The sequence below is a fragment of the Eubalaena glacialis genome, chromosome 11 (genome assembly GCF_028564815.1).
Source record: "Eubalaena glacialis isolate mEubGla1 chromosome 11, mEubGla1.1.hap2.+ XY, whole genome shotgun sequence".
Taxonomy (NCBI): Eukaryota; Metazoa; Chordata; class Mammalia; order Artiodactyla; family Balaenidae; genus Eubalaena; species Eubalaena glacialis.
The window spans coordinates 18,497,416-18,515,412 of record NC_083726.1 but is presented as its reverse complement, the minus strand read 5'-3'; the positions used below and the strand labels follow the sequence as shown (position 1 = coordinate 18,515,412).

The 17,997-nt window shown below is 40.3% G+C and overlaps 1 pseudogene; it reads right to left on the bottom strand.

The window, feature by feature from the left end:
• LOC133101631 (putative tetratricopeptide repeat protein 41) overlaps window positions 1–5,310 on the bottom strand; it is a 75,584-nt pseudogene extending 70,274 nt beyond the window's left edge.
• Window positions 5,311–17,997: the final 12,687 nt, after the last annotated feature.

Here is a 17,997-nt window from a genome sequence, read left to right as displayed (position 1 = left end):
TGATAAGGAGATTCTAACCTGGGGGTGACTTTTAGGGAGCCTCTCTTGCAGGCATGGATGGACATGGAAGTGAGGGAAGAAATTCCAAATTTGGGGGATCATATTCACTAAAGTCAGGCTGCTTTGGTTGGGATTTCTTGACATCTTACCTGAGAACAGATAAGCTGGAGCCTGCTGCGGCATTATTAAAATCAAATTCCACATCCTGTAAGGCAAATCTTTCCAAGATTTCAAAGGTTCTGTTGGACTCCTTGGAAATAACAAACACTTCCTTGCACTTTTCAGTGAACTCTTCGTGATAGAAATGTTCAAAGTTGTGCCTGAAAAGTCTTTAGACACAAAAAGATGTTTTAATACCTTAGATTTATAGTTTTGCATTTTCCATTACACATGGTTATTATGAATACCCAGGAAAGTATCTCCCCTTCTGTGTCTATACCACCTTCTTTCTATGTTAGCACCAAATTTCATAGCCCATTCTACATTCTAATGAAAGGAAGCTACAGGCAAGCAATTTAATCTTAATGCTATTTGTACATGAAATCCTACGTAGGATTCCAAGTTATTTCATGACCTCAGAATGACCAAGGCAAAAAAAAAAAAAAAAAAAAAAATTGGATTTGCTACATATAGCCTCTTGTATTTTTAGATTGTTAGCTAAATATGAAGTTACCTAATTCAATCTCGTGGCATATGTGTATGTTTCTATCCATGGCAATGGTTGGGGGAGTGAGGTGTATTTTTTTTTTTTTTTTTTTTTTTATTTATTTATTTTTGGCTGTGTTGGGTCTTCGTTTCTGTGCGAGGGCTTTCTTTGGTTGTGGCGAGCGGGGGCCACTCTTCATCGCGGTGCGCGGGCCTCTCACTATCGCGGCCTCTCTTGTTGCGGAGCACAGGCTCCAGACGCGCAGGCTCAGTAGTTGTGGCTCACGGGCCCAGTTGCTCCGCGGCATGTGGGATCTTCCCAGACCAGGGCTCGAACCCGTGTCCCCTGCATTGGCAGGCAGATTCTCAACCACTGCGCCACCAGGGAAGCCCGAGTGAGGTGTATTTTTAAGATAAGATGCCCAATGACAACCATGGGTACAGTTGCAACTCTGCCACTGGGCAAGTCCCTTAAATTCCCAGGTAAAATAAGTGGCAGGGCCAGACCACTGGATCTCTGAGACTCCTCCTAGTTTCAAGGCACTGCGTTTCTAAACTCATTGCCTAATTAAAGTCAAGGCGTTCTGGACTGCCACAATGTCCTCCTGTCTCTGGAGACACCTACACCTCCCAGAGTTTGGGTGGGGTTTTTTTTTTTTTACATGCGGTGAGGCAGGAAAATGAACATCAGGTAGTTTAACCTGGTAAGGTCTCAAGCTATCTTATACCCCCATAGTTAACTGGGCTGCCCTGTGGTTCAGGTTAGGGCCAGAATAACCTAGAGGACCAACAGTTTGGCCAAGGTCAGCTCCAAATTTCAAGATCTTAGACAGAATTGGAAATGATCCCACAGTCTAATGGATCTCTTTAGCTCACCTTGAACCTCACCCACTAGTCTCAGGCATCTCCAAGGACCTCAGAGTGCTTCTGAAGGTCAAGAGTATGAACTGATAGCTCTGTATTGCCTTATGATAACTATCAGCTACCCACATGGCCTACTGCTACCCCAGCTGTGAGATTTTGGAACTATCTGGGTGATTAAAGGGTATTGGGGCTTCCCTGGTGGCGCAGTGGTTGAGAATCTGCCTGCCAATGCAGGGGACACGGGTTCGAGCCCTGGTCTGGGAAGATCCCACATGCCGCGGAGCAACTGGGCCCGTGAGCCACAACTACTGAGCCTGCGCGTCTGGAGCCTGTGCTCCGCAACAAGAGAGGCCGCGATAGTGAGAGGCCCGCGCACCGCGATGAAGAGTGGCCCCCGCTTGCCACAACTAGAGAAAGCCCTCGCACAGAAACGAAGACCCAACACAGCCATAAATAAAAATAAATAAATTTTTTTAAAAAAGGGTATCGAAGATCCAAAAGAAAAATAATTTAGCCTTTTTTCTGAAGATTTTGTAATAATCCATCCATTCTGTACCTTCTACTGCAGACATGTAGTCCATATATTACACATTCAAAACTAAAGTCTAAAACAAGCTAATATTTCAATAATAACCAAAATCAAAGACTAAGGAGAATACTATGGAGAAATAATCTGTCTCTAACCCAAATACACAAAGAGGCTTGATTCTTGAACATGTTAGTAAATATTAATGAATGCAGTCCAGATTGAGACTAGTCAAAGAATATCACTATTAACCATACTTCAGGCCTTAGCCAAATATATACTATATTCTTCCAGGACTCATTTTTTATGATTCATTCTCATTAGCCTAATATGTGTCAGGCACTGTTTTTTAGGTGCTTTACACACATTATTATACACATTACCTTGAGAGTTCAAGGTCGTTAATGCTAACTCAGTAAACAGAAGAAACCAAGGCTCACCAATATTACGTCATTTTCTCAAAGTCACAGAACTAGGAACTAAAAAATCTTGGATCTGAGAGCATTTCTGTTGTCGGACATTCTAAAACTCCAAGCTCGTAGTAAATATTCAGGATATTTTGGGGCTGCCCAACTTCTATTCACCCTACCCTAATTCCAGTAACAGCCCCAGATTATCATTTGGGGTCCCACCTTGTCTCAACTCTCACTTCATGTTACTGTAGTGGGTCTGACTCCCTCCAGCTCCAGACGTGGCATATGACCCAAGTTCAGCCAATCAGAGCATCACATTCTCTTGGCACCAGTGACTGAGTCAGATACAAACATATAGTCCAAGTCTCACTAATCAAGAGACAGAAAGACTTAATCCTAGGACTTTGAGCCATTCCTGCTGGACTTGCACCTGGAGCTGCTAGAGCCATCTTCCCTCCATTACGGAGGAGCCAAGGAGTTGAGGCAACATCAGGACAGCAGAGCCATGCAGAGAAATAGTGAGAAACCCGGGCCTGGTAACCTCATTTGAGCCAGTGGATGAAGCCTGAGCTGAACACAGACCTAATCCTGGGCTTTAAAGTTATATAAACTAAAATTCCCTATCTGTTGGAGCCAGTCGGAGTCACTTTCAACCCAAAGAGTAACGATTGATACAATATTCTTTTCTAGGACCCCAAAATAATTTGGCTTGTAGGCAGAGTTTTGTTTGACCAGCACAGGTGGGATTTCATGCCCCACCCCCAACAATGGATGTGAATGACTTTAGGTGGGTCAACGCCCTCCCATTCAGCTGACTACAGATCCATCTGCCCCTATCACATTAGAAGGACTATGCCTGCCTGGTCCCTGAAAGCATTTGAGAATGCACCACCTGCATTCTGCACTCCCACATTAATTGGGCCCTTACAACAGTAATTCACAATCTTTTTTGGGTCATTAAACCTTTTGAGAATCTGATCAAAGACACAGGCCAACTTCCTACCCGCCAAAACACACATCTGCATATAAACATTCTATTTTTCATTTAAATTTAGGGCATCACAGATCCCTCCCAAAGGCTGTCTAGGTGAAGAATCTCTGCCCTGCTCTGATGTTGTTCCTCCCTTTTTAATCTGTACATGTCCGTGAGACACTATTTTCAGAATAAATGTAATCATTTCATTCAGAGGCAACAGGATGCCAGGCAGCGCTTCTCAAACTTTAATGTGCCTGCAACTCACCTGGTCATCTTTATTAAGATGCAAATTCTAATTCAATAGACCCAGAATGCATTTCTAGCAAGTTCCTAGGTGATGCCGAGGCTACTGGTGCATGGATCACTTACCCTCTGAGTAGTAAGGGTGAAGGCAAACGAGCATGGATTTTGTAGTCAAAAGGACTTGGGTTCAAATCCTAGAATGACCCCTCACTGGTGAAGTGACATTAGGTAAGTCACTTAACTGCTACACAGCAGCTTTCATTTGTTCATCTGTAAAACAGGAATTATAGCACCTACCTTGCAGGGCTAAACCTTGAAGATTAAATGTGATAACGTGCAAAAAGCACTTGACAATTAATAAAAGTTCTCTCCTCTTTAGATCAGGATTTCTCAACCTTGGCATTATTGACATTTTGGGTTGGAAAATTCTTTGTCATGAGGGGCAGTCCTGTGCACTGTAGGATGTTTAGCAGTGACCCTGACCTCCACCTGTTAGATGCCAGTAGTACACCCCCAACTGTGACACCAAAAACGTGACACCAAAGATGTAGCCAAAAGTCCCTCGGGGGCAAAATCAGCCCTGGTTGAGAACCTCTGCTCTATATCTACATGTTAACTGCCAGATATTTTAGGTCTTCTCCCAGCTCCTTGACTTCCTAAATCCTCTTCCATGACCCACTATTTGCTCTCAGTTTCAAAAATCTTCAAATGAAGAAATGCATGTTACAGGAATATGGTAATAATTTTAAATGTTTAAGGAATATTTTCAACCATTTAAAAATTCCTTTCACAAGGAAGACATACAAAACACATGGACCTATGACAACAGACTTAGCTCTCTCCATATTCACTAACCTGTATTTTCCATCATTAACGCGGCTGGGTAAAGTTTTTCTACCACAACCAACCAGTCCTTGAGAACCAGGCTCACCCAACTCATGGAGATCTCTGTACAACCTGACAGGTAGCCCTTTGCTAATAATCTTGGCCTTACGCTTTCCAACCTTTAATTTTTCCTCATCGTTGATCAGAAAGCCTGCAGACAGCATCTCCTCCTTTTCCTCGTCCACAGGCTTCAGCAGCATGGTTCCCGTCCTAAAGTAAAAATACTGAAATTGAGACTCATTCAGAAATGCTGCTTGGACGATCTCTAACTCCATCGGACTGCGGTTGGGATTCTCCAGGACCCAAGGATAACAGTTTTTTGCAGCAACATAGAGATGCTGTTCCACTATGGATAAACTTGACAAGTCAGTTGCCTTGGAGAACATGACAGGTAAGTAGTCTGGGAGAAAGTCTCCGTATGTCTGACCCAGCAAGCAGATAAAAAAGGGAAAGCAGCTGTTCACGCAGTCCAGACAGAGCTTCAGATGTTGCTAGTGGAGACAAAAATGTTGTCTAAATAGATTGGAGGGTAAGGGCGCCTGGGCCTTCAACGCTGACCATGTCAGGTCCACAGCTTTGAAACACGCGCCCCGGGAATTGTAGAATTTGTTCAGCTGAGGGAAGATGTAGTTTGCCAAATAGTCTCTCTCTTCCTGAAAATCATCCAGAGTCGAGCAGATGTAAGACTGAATGGGTTTCCGGGGCTTTAAAAGGAATTGGGCAGACCTGTCTACATTCTCATTTGCCTCCTGGCTCATTTCACTTTGCTCAGAGATGACATCACCCTTAAAACAAAACAATTTTCATCCTGGTGCAGCCACTAACCTCCACTGCTTCTATGACTTCCCCCTAATTATGTTCGCTATAAACAGATTGAAATCTTTCCCCAAAACGCCTTCTTTCTCATAGATATTTGAAGGTGAGTGATGCCAACCAATGGACAGATCAGAGTTGAGACACAATCTAGTTTAAGTTAGGAGTGAAAAAAACACATTCTTTTTTAGGATTACAGGAAGTCCACGGCTCCTCTGTTTCCCCAAAGCTTTTGCGGAAGAGCTGAGAACCACGGGTGATGAGTGGGCACTGGATACAAGGCTCTCCCTCTTTTCCTCAGCCCCCCTTCCACCTTCCCAGTGTTCCATTGGCCACCTGCTCCTTCTGCCACCCTGTGAATTTGAAAACTATGCAAGGGGACTTGCTAAGAGTGTGAAAAGGAAGGCAAATGCAGAAAAGGAGCCTAGCGTATCCAGCAACAGAATAAGCCAAGACCCATGACTGGGACCAGAAGCAAGAATGAAAATAGGTATGAAGTTGAGGTCAGGACAAGAGGAACAAATCAAAATATAATAAGGGCCAAGACCAGTAATGCACCTGGCATCTGAGAGGCAAAGAAGTCTGGATCTAAGAATCTGATGGAGTACTGTGATCATTTTTATCTTAAGTTGTGCAGGCTCATACGACACTCCATTCACCTACATGCACTGGGAATCCAATTCCACTGACCTAATGGAAAAACACATGCCCTCCAGCAATGATGTAGATATGCTTGCACCTTGCTCAGAAGCAAAATATTCAATGAAAACTACTTAGCTTTACGAGCTTTTTCTTGATGCAACTTATTTCCATACCAAATGTTGCTTTATTGGTTATGTTTGTTGCTTTCACCTATACAGAAACATACCGTGTTATCATATATAGGGCAATTTTCCATCAAGACCACCTGACTAGAATATAACAATACATTACCTTTTAAAAAAAGTGTTAAGGGCTTCCCTGGTGGCACAGTGGTTAAGAATCCGCCTGCCAACGCAGGGGACACGGGTTCGAGCCCTGGTCTGGGAAGATCCCACATGCCGCGGAACAACTAGGTCTGTGAGCCACAACTACTGAGCCTGCGCATCTGGAGCCTGTGCTCCGCAACAAGAGAGGCCGTGATAGTGAGAGGCCCGCGCACCGCGATGAAGAGTGGTCCCCACTTGCCGCAACTAGAGAAAGCCCTCGCACAGAAACGAAGACCCACACAGCCAAAAATAAAAATAAAAAATAAATAAATAAAAATTTAAAAAATTAAAAATTAAAAAAGTGTTAACCCTTTTGCATTTAATTGTCACAATAATCCTACGATAGATAATATTACCACCCTACTTTACTGATGAAGAAACAAAAGTTCAAACAGGATAAGCAACGTGTCCAAAGGGACCTGGCTAGTAAGTGAAGAGCTAGGATCTAAAAACAGGTCAGCCTGACTCCAGGACACATACATTATACTGCCTCCATATAATAAAGATAAGACTCTAGGTCTTGAAGATACCACAAATCAATGGGTACGAAACACCTATGCAATAATGATACTGTAATAAATAGGCGACAATTTGAAAAAATTAATTTAATTTAATCTCACACAAACAAAATCTAAAAGATGACAGAATAGGCATCATGGACACTTTATTAATAGACTTTTTCACCTGCCATGTAGGAGGCTAGAATTAGATTATCAGACCTTGAAAATATCCACGTTTTCCTATTCCCAAATGATCAGAGGTAGTAATTTCTATCTTGGTCTCTACCAGGTCCCCAACACCTAGTATAAGGTCTGACTCAGAGTAGGTGACAGGTAAATAATTGTTGAATGAAAGAATTTAATGTAAGTTTTAAATGAAAAGAAAACATAATTAAATATTTATCAAACCTGGAAAGGACTTCCAAAACTTATAAGCTGTAGAAGAAGTCACAAAAGAATAGATAATAACTACATTTTTAAAATACTTAGGGACTTCCCTGGTGGCGCAGTGGTTAAGAATCCACCTGCCAATGCAGGGGACACAGGTTCGATTCCTAGTCCGGGAAGATCCCACATGCCACAGAGCAACTAAGCCCATATGCCACAACTACTGAGCCCGCGCTCTAGAGCCTGTGAGCCGCAACTACTGATCCCGTGGGCCACAACTACTGAAGCCCACACGCCTAGAGCCCGTGCTCAGCAACAAGAGAAGCCACCGCAATGAGAAGCCCTCACACCGCAATGAAGAGTAGCTCCCACTCGCCGCAACTAGAGAAAGCCCATGCGTGCAGCAACGAAGACCCAATACAGCCAAAAATAAATAAATAAATACATTCATTGAAATAAATACATCAAAATAAAAATACTTAAGGTAAACAACAGACTTTAAAAATATTTGCCACAAAAAAAAAAAAAAAATATTTGCCACAAATATATTTATCTTTATTCTAAGAAAAATACTGATATCCTAGTTGACATATAAGCAAAACATACAAACAGATAAAAAGAAAAATAATACAAGAATACATATAAAAGCATATTTAACCTTTCCAGAATTCAAAGAAATTTAAAAGTAAGCAATGATACAGAATTTTTTAAGTACGCATAGTTATCTAAATATTGGTGAAATTTATACCTCACATATAGCTATGGAATTGTAAACTGGTAATTCTGGAAAGCTACTAGAAGGTATATTTGGAAGGTAAATGGCAATATACTTCAAAATATATTAAAGTGTTTTTAATTTTTGACTCAATGATTCTACTTTCTGGGAATCACTCCAAGGAAATAATCAAAATAGTGAGAAACTATAGTCACTAGATGTTCATTGTTTATGATAGAAAAAATAGTAAAAGAAAGAAAGAAAACTAAATGGTCTCCGCAAAGGACATAACTAAGAGGATAAAAGTATAGGCACTGATGGCAAGTGGTACATATATTAAAAAGACAGTTACAGACTTCTGCTTCCAACCATGATAAAGTAACAGGGACTAGACTTACCTATCCTCTTCAAAAAATCAGAAAACTGGACAAAATATATGAATTAGCTGTTTTCAGACATTATACATCAGGCAGTACAGAAGTGTGTGATCCCAGAGAGAAGTAAACTAGAGGAGCTATATTATTATCAGAAAAAGTAGACTTCAGAACAAGTGTTACTGGGAATAGAAAGTGACATTACATAATGATAAAGTAGTCAGTCTACCAAGAAGACATAATAATCCTAAGTGTGTAGGCACCTAACAAGAGAGCTTCAAAATATACAAAGCAGGGACTTCCCTGGCGGGGGCCATGGTTAAGACTCTGTGCTCCCAATGCAAGGGACCCAGGTTCGATCCCTGGTCAGGGAGCTAGATCCCACATGCATGCCGCAACTAAGAGTTCACATGCCACAGCTAAGAGGCTGCATGCCGTAACTAAAGAGCCGGTGAGCTGCAACTAAGGAAACCACGAGCCGCAACTAAGGAGCCTGCCTGCTGTAACTAAGACCTGGTGCAACGAAATAAATAGATACTTTTTAAAAAAACTTAACAATCACTTATTTAAAAAAAATACACAAAGCAAAACTGGTAAAATGAAAGGAGAAATAGATACACCCTTAATACAGTTAGAGATTTCAACACTCCTCTCAAGTAATCGGTAGTTTAAGTAGACAGATAATCAGCAAGGATACAGAAGATCTGAAAAACACTATCAGGCAACTTGATTTTTTTGAACATTCCACCCAACAACAGGAGAATACAGATTCTTCTCACATGCGCATAGAACAAGCACCAAAATAGACCAGGTTCTAGGCCAAAGGTCAGCAAACTACAGCCTAAAGGCTAAGGCCCACCTGTTGCCTGTTTTTATAAAGAACATTTTATTGGAACACAGCCACTTCCATTCATATTAAGTATTTCATATTACAACAGCAGAGTTGAGTAGTTATGACAGAGATCAAAGGGCCCACAAAACCTAAAATATTTTCTATCTGGCCCTTTAAACAATAAGTTTGCCAACCTGAATTCTAGGCCATAAACCAAAACTCAACACATCTGAAAGAACTGAAATTATATAAAATATGTTCTCTAACCCCAATGGAATATTTGAAACTGATAACAGAAAGATACCTGAAAAATTCACAAATTTTGGAAATTAAATATTATTTCTAAACAACTCATGGGTTGAAGAGGAAGGCAAAAAAAAAAAAAGGTGACAGAAAGCAGATCATTAGTTGCCTTGTGGAGCATGGGGAGGAAATGACTGGGAAGGGTCACAAGGGAACTCTTCAGGGCAACAGGAATGTTTTCTATCATAATTATAATGGTAGTTAGGTGTAGGCATTCATCAGAACTTACCAACTGATCACTTAAAATGGGTGCAATTTATTTTATATAAATTAGACCAAAATATAGTTGATTCTTTAAAAATCTGAGAACTATATAGCAAGAGAAAAAGGTTTATAAGCGTTAGGTGAAAAGGAGAAAAAATAAGTATAGGCCATAATAATAACAGTGCTAATAAAACACAGCTAAATATGGGAAACAGCACAGTGCAGAAGTGAAAGGTCCAAGTTCAGAAGACCAGTTCCCAGGATTCAAGTCCTTACAGTAAGTGTCTTAAATTCACCATGCTTCAGTTTCCTCATCTGCAGAACAGGGATAACAGAATCTATATCATAAAATGCTTAAGAAGATTAAACAAGTTATTGGATTGCAAAATGCTAGCAACAGTGCCTATAACGAATAGTCAATGAATGTTAAGTATCATTATTAGAACAAATGCACATGAGGTAAAAACAGGAAAGAAAAATGATATAGTAGCTGTGTTAGAATGGTAAGGTTAAGGCAAATCCATTTCTCTAATCATAATAACTATAGCTATATTATTTTATAATTAAAATTTTAAATGAAAAAACAGTAATTCCACAACTTGCTCCACAACTGCTGATAAAGAACCCTCCCAGTTTTTGCAGAAATAGGGGATTAATGGTGGGGGGAGAGGGGAGAGGAACAGAGGAGACCTAAACAGAAGAAGGAGTTATTTTGGAGTGGAAAGAAGACAAAGAAAAGTAGGACATGACTTTTTATTTTTCTTTAAAACAATGTAAGTCAAAAAATTTAACTAAAAACTTTTCATTATTACTGTAAGTGCAAAACCCTTATTACATGTCACAAATAGATAGTATCCATAAAAATAAATGCATTAAAAAGCAAACAGTGTTGAATAAATTCTATTTAGATACACTTCTCGTTTTATGGAGAAAGTAGATTAACATGTACTTATTAGAGAGGCATTCAAGACAAACTTGGACCCAACTGACTTTCTCTTGGTATAATCAGAAACACCGAAAAAGAACTGAAAGGGTCCAACGTCTGTGCCAGAGAATCAAAGTTACTTAATATTTGTCCCTGGCCCACCTGATAGCAGCAAGTGGTATCAAAGTGGCATCTCCCACATTGTCGGGGATACAGAGGTTGCACATGGGCTTTGGAGTCATATAAAACCTGCCCCAAGATCTCACTCTGACACTAGTTCCTGCAGCTGTAAATCTGGAAACAATGACCACACCCATGTGGCAGGATTAAATGAGACTTTGCATAATAAGCACCTAATAAACTTTTTTTTTTTAATAAATTTATTTATTTATTTATTTTTGGCTGTGTTGGGTCTTCGTTTCTGTGCGAGGGCTTTCTCTAGTTGCGGCGAGTGGGGGCCACTCTTCATCGTGGTGCGCGGGCCTCTCACTATCGCGGCCTCTTTTGTTGCGGAGCACAGGCTCCAGACGCGCAGGCTCAGTAGTTGTGGCTCACGTGCCTAGCTGCTCTGCGGCATGTGGGATCTTCCCAGACCAGGGCTCGAACCCGTGTCCCCTGCATTGGCAGGCAGACTCTCAACCACTGCGCCACCAGGGAAGCCCTAAACATTTTTTAAAATAAAAATTTGTTTTCTTTTAACACTGCTAAGGTGGACACTTTAAGAAAGAACATTCCCTAGTAAGGGCTGACGCATCCTGTTGCAGTGCCCTAGAGAGAGTGTCCATGCCACTGGGACGCCCATTGCTACCCTGGGTCCTGTCGATCCTGAGGCCTGGTGTCTAGCTTTTCCTTCCATTCTGGGACCTGCTTCACTGTCTCTTCACTAAGTCCCCTGCTCTTGAAAGAGGAAGGAAGGAAGGAAGGGAGGGAGGAAGAGGGAGGGAGGGAGGAAGAGGGAGGGAGGGAAGGAGGGAGGGAGGGAAGGAGGGAGGGAGGGAAGGAGGGAGGGAAGGAGGGAGGGAGGGAAGGAGGGAGGGAAGGAAGGAGGGAGGGAAGGAAGGAGGGAGGGAGGGGAAAGAGACAGACTTCTCAACAGATTTCTTAAGCAAGTTATCACGGCTTAGTTTACATTTTAGAATCTGCAAGGTACATACGAAGTCCTCAGTCAATGTTTGCTATTCCTACTGCTGTTGTCAGTGTTAACATTACCTCTATTGCAAATGTTTGACTTCAAATTTTGCCATAAAGTAGCCTCAATCGTATCACTCTATTTATCACTGCACTTGAGAACTAGAAGTTATAAGAATATCTACTAACTGGTCAAAAGTTCCTCCGGCTTTTTTTCAGAGATTTCTCTCAATATTTTAAGGCTTCGGGATTTCTATATTCAAATACCCCACCCCCAAGCCCGCCCCCAATGACCACAGCATCTAACTTTAGTAATTTTACTCTGACAACGCCAGGCTGTACTTTTACTTTGCTTTTCTTCTCTTTTTTTTTTTTTAAAGCTTTTTATGCTTAAAATGTAAAACAGTGGGAATATAAATTGGTACAACTCTGCTAGAGTGTAATTTGGCAGTACCACAACCCTTTGAAACACAAGTCACATACCTTTACCAAGCATTTCAATTTTAAGAATTTGTTCTATTTGTCTATAAGGGTTTACATCTAAGAATTTTCAGTGCAGCAATATTTATAATGGTTTAAAGATTGGTAAACTAAAGGGCTAACAATAATAAATCGATAATTATGGCACAGTCATGACATGAAATAGTGTACACCCACTAAAAGATATCTTGTAAAAATATTTACATGGAAAAATGTTTACCATATATTGGCAAGTTAAAGACAGTTACAAAACTATTATTGTGTGATCCAATTTTAATTTTAAAATGTATATATTAAACATTAATGAAGACACTAAGATGCTAATAGTGATGTATCTAGTTAAGGCATATGGGTTATTTTAATTTTCTTCCTCAATCTTTTTTTAATTTTTTAATTTCCAAATTTTTTCATAATACACATAAAAAAATAAAATTTCTTTAAAAAGCCTTTCAAACTTTTTCAAGTAGCCAAGAGGTACGTGGTACCTAGAGCAATGTAAGAAATGTTTAAAATATGAGTTCCACTTTGTTCTACCAAGAGTTAACTCTGAGACCGCATTTCTTTTCTCTGGACCTCAAATTTCTTTAGCTTTTTTTAAAAAGAAAGGGAGGAGCCTTGAGATGGGAACATAAATTGGTACAGCTTTTTCCACCCCCCAGAGAATTGGTAAATATCCATAGAATTTTGAAGGCACATACTCTTTGACCTAACTATTCCAAAACTAAAAGTTTATCCTCCAGATAAACTTTCACAAATAAAAAACCTGTGCAGATTAAAGCATTCTCTGCAGCACTGACTGTAAGAGCAACAAACTGGAAACAAAACAAGTGCCTATCAAATAGGGAAGTAGATTTTAAAAAATGAGACATCCAAGATCTATTAAATGGAATAAGCTAATGTGTATTGTTCCATTTATCTTTTTAAAAATTAAGAATTTCATTTTTAATTTTATTACACACATATGTACATTCACAAACACACATGCATGCACACATACACACCCACCCCCCCACACACAATTTCTGGAAGGATGCATAAGGAACTTCTATCAGTAGTGACCTCTAGAGAATGGGAACAATGGGGTGGGGAGAACCTGGAACTTCTACCTTTGATCTTACACTTTTCTGTACCAATTGGAGTTTTTTTAAACCGTGAAAATATCTTAGTTTTATAATTCAAAACCGAGAGGGTGCGTTGTGGAACTACATGATTTCTAAGACTTCTTCCAGCTCTAAAACTCCTATTAAGTCCCTAATGTAACTTATCATCAACATGGCTGATTGGATCATGTAAAATATCAAATTTATTACAATTTAAAATTTAACAAATCTCTTATTTGAAATTCAGCTCCTCTTGTGCTCTGCTGGTGTCCAAAGTTGACAGAGGACAATTGGACATATATATATATATATATATTTTTTTTTTTTATATTTATTTATTTGGTTGCACTGGCTCTTAGTTGCAGTAGGTGGGCTCCTTAGTTGTGGTTCATGGGCTCCTTAGTTGAGGCATTCGAACTCTTAGTTGTGGCATGCATGTGGGATCTAGTTCCCTGACCAGGGATCGAACCCAGGCCCCCTGCATTGGGAGCACAGAGTCTTCACCACTGCACCACCAGGGAAGTCCCAGACATATATTTTTTAATTGATCTGTTTTTCTAAGGCAGAGACTAGGGAGATGTTCATTTTTAAGTAATAGAAAATAAAATGTAAACTACAAGACCACAGGTGAATTTAATTTAAACTCTCTGATTGCATGTTAAGAGTCACAGCACCCACAGATTTTATTAGCAAATGCAGGTAACCATTTTATAAACCCATAGGCAATTCTCAGGCAGGGTAACGTGGTGTGAGTTGGGGCAGGGCCTAGGGAGATCACAAATAATCCACATTTGTGGTTAAAACTAGTCAAAAAGAAGACATAATGTAAACTAATGTAAACTGTAGTTACAATTACGTTAAATATTTAGAAACACATTTTTCTGTTCTCTAGTCTAAAATAATACAAGTTCCACATTTCGGAAACATTAAACACCATATTAATTACTTGATGAAAAACTACCAAAAGGTTAACATGAGGAAATAATTATGGTTAATGTCTTAGCTGAAATATTGGGATTTTTGAAATCCAATATTTGAACCCCAATATTAAAATAGGACCAAGAACATCTACATCTCCTATATAGACCTACACCTACTTCCACATTCTACCATGAAGGACAATTCAAAGCAGAGCAACCTTCCTGCCAGAACAGAGAAGCTGGATAAGATACTTGAGGATTTATTTAAAGGCATCAGACAGCTACTCAGGCAACCAGGATTTGAGAAGACAAGATTCCAGAAAGGAAGGGTTAAGAAGTGAACCCTACATTCTCTGTTGCTTTTCCCCTCAAAATGCTTGCTGATTCTTACACCATGCAGAGCTAATACTCTTAGAAAGCAGCACAAGGCTGATACACTACGCAACACTCAGCAGCCTCATGGTGACAGTGCTAGTTAGACAAAAACTGGAGTTCCGGGCCCACCAGCGAGGAGCCTGGTAAACACTGTAGGCTTTCTGTTGTATTTTCTGGATGCTCAATCTTGATTAAGTAGGTCTCCCCCATTCTTAGTGTGCACTCACAGGCTTTCTTATTTTCTCCTAAACTGGATTTCTTTTTTTATATGATGTAAGATAGGTGTCAACTTTATTTTTCTTTAGATGGATAACCAGTCAAGGCCAGCATCATTTGTGAAACAAACTATCCTTTCTCCTCTAAACTGAAATATCACTTTTATCATGTATTACATTGAAACAATCTATCTCTGGATTCTCTCTTTTGCTGCACTGTTCTGTTTGTCTATTCAAACACGTAGTGAACATTTAGCATTCTTTTTGACTGTGCAACATCTGAATCCCCTTCCTATTTTGGGGGAAATCCCCACTTCTGGTTCTTATCCCCCATTTCATGAGCCCACTCCTCACAAATGAAGCTGAAGATGCCAGCTAGAACCTTTCTCAGCTTCCCTTGCAGCTAGGGTATGGTAGCAGGCAGCTTCTAAAATGGTCCCAGTGATCTCTGACTCCTGGTTATTAACCTCCTTGTGTAATCCCCTCTTCTCACTGAATAGGGTTATTGCAGAAATGATAGTATGTGATTTCCAACGTTGGTCATGAGTTATCATGGCTCCTGCCTTGTTTTCTGACTTGGATCACTCACTCTGGGGAAAGCCAGCCACCATACTGTGAGCACACCCAAGTAGCCCAATGGAGAAGTCCATGTGGTGAGGAACTGAGACCTCCTGCCATTACCTATGAGTGAGTCATCATGGGAGCAGATCCTTTAGACCCAGCCAAGCCTTAGATGACAGCAGCCCACGCAGACATCCTGACTACAGCTTCATGAGAGACCCTGAACCAGGACCACCCAGCTAAGTACTCCTAGATTCCCCACTACAGATACTTTGTGAGATAATACATGATTATTGTTCTAAACTACACAGTTTTGGGGTAATTTGTTACATAGCAGTAAATAATACCCTATAGGGTATGGCACTAGACCCAACTTCTCCATTTGTTTTATACTCTTCAATAAGATTTTATGGTTTTCTTCATGTTGGAGCTATGTCTTTCTTGTCAAGTTTATTCCTAAGTATTTTATGGTTTGGGTCTCTAATACGAATGAAATTTTTTAAATTTCCATTTCTTTGTTTTTTACAAGATTAGAGCAATTCTATTGATGTTTACATATTTCTTATAGTCAGTAATTTTTTCCCCTAGCTAGAGTCTCTTGAGTTTCTGGATAGGCAATCATTTCACCAGTGAGAAGGGATTTCAAAATAAAAAAACCTCAACTTTTCTAAAATTAATTTCAGTTAATTTTCTTAGACCCTTCTAAACAGTGTGGGACAATACTGACAATAGCGGGCATCTCTGTCTGCTTCCTCCTTCCTACTGAAATGGTTTCAGTGTTTTGTTGTTTAAATCAATGGCTGCTATTAGGGTTTCTTGGATTGAGGTATAATTTATATGACAAAATTCACTCTTTTCGAAGTATACAGTTTGATGAGTTTTAACCACCACCAAAATCAAGATCAAGAGCATTTCCATCACCCCCAAAAGCTCCCTCACATTCTTTTGCAGTCACTCTTTTATATCTTTGCTTTGGTTTAAATAAGATACATGCACTTATGCTGCAACTCCATTAATATTTGTTCAAGCTCTGCACAGACACCATATCAATATTGCTCACCCCTCTATTGCATAATACCTGGCACATACCAGGTCCTCAACACTTGCTGAATTAATAAATGAAAGAATGAATGAACCAACTGACCAACCAAAAAAATTGACCTTGGTGCTCAGCCTCATTCCTCAATGCTCTCCGATGCCAACTGCTTTCCTGCCTCGATCTCCCAGTCTGCCTCCTCCCTGACTCCTCGCTGCTGGACTACACCTGTCTACCAGTTGAGCTATCCACTGTTCCTAACGGCACCCCTTTGCCTCGCTGGTGTTTTCTCCCAAGTTCAACTGCAAAGGAGGGTGCTGTCTAGTGGGGTTAGCTGTGCTCAAGAAAAAGCTTAACAACAACAACAATAACAAAAACAAAGGTAGCTATTCCCTGTAGTAGTCATGGGCATATAATGTCAAAAGGAAAAAACTAAAATTAGGAAGAGGGAATCAGATCCAAAGGTCAGGAGCTTAAAAACAATCTGGAGTGTAAGTTCTGGAGGAGCTAGCCAAGATGGGACATGAGGATCAATCATAGGTCAAAAGGCAGAAGAGGTGGAGACTACAGGGGAGAAACAGCAAGGCTGGGAACGGGGTAAGCTGCCCATTACCTTCACAGGGTGCATAGCCAGGGATCATGTCTTAAAGGGGCAGAGTTGAGCCTGACAACAACCAGCCATATTCTTCTGCCAGGCTATCGTCTTGTGTTCTGCCTGCCTCATACATTCCCACCGTTATCTGCAGTAACATCTACCCACAAGCAATGCATCTATTCTGGAGGGCCTGCCTCATTCTCAGTTCCCTTCAGGTGCAGCATAAACTACCCACCACTGACCAGTTAAGATGGAATTTGCAGTTTCAGAACTGGTTGCTTACTTGTTCAGAGCTAGAGAAAAAGGGGAAGAAATGTTGTGAAATGCAGAATAGTGAAGGAACTCATCTTTTTCTAAAAAGAAAAAATAAACAAGAGTTAAAACACAAAAATGCAATTATTTGAGATTTCTGAATGTAATTCACACCCTAGTAACTCTTTTTAAAAAAAAAAAGCAAGCACAGAAGCAAAACAAAAGCTTTGTAAGCTACCCTTTTCTTACTAATAACAAATTCAGGTAATTTGGGCAGATGTAAATAAGGCACCACCACAATGTGTAAGTGCTGACCACAGAATTAAGACTGACGAACCTCAACAGGGGAAGTTATAAATATATACGATAGCCTGTCACTGAAAAGCTTGTCTTCAGGAATTCGGATGATTATCTGAAAACAAATTCGAAGTTCAATTAACCTGTAGGAAGCAGTAAGGAAGGCAGTGTTTTTGTGGAAACGTGGTGCGGGTCGGGTTGGGGGGTCTGTAAAGGCTAAAGAGCCATAGAAAATATTTCCAAAGGCCCAAGCTTTGGGTGAGGGACTTCCCTCACACGAAAGACACCTGGTGTTTTATGTCTTTCTGTATTTCTATGAAGTTACAAAGCTGTACTCTCTCTCTCATTTGCAGTCCCACAGGTTTTGCTTTCAAAGATCTGCAGGTGTATCCTCCTGCCCCCGTCAAACTGAGAGTGGTTTTTTTTTTCTTTTTTGTGCTAGACTGGACTTTAATACCATGCTCT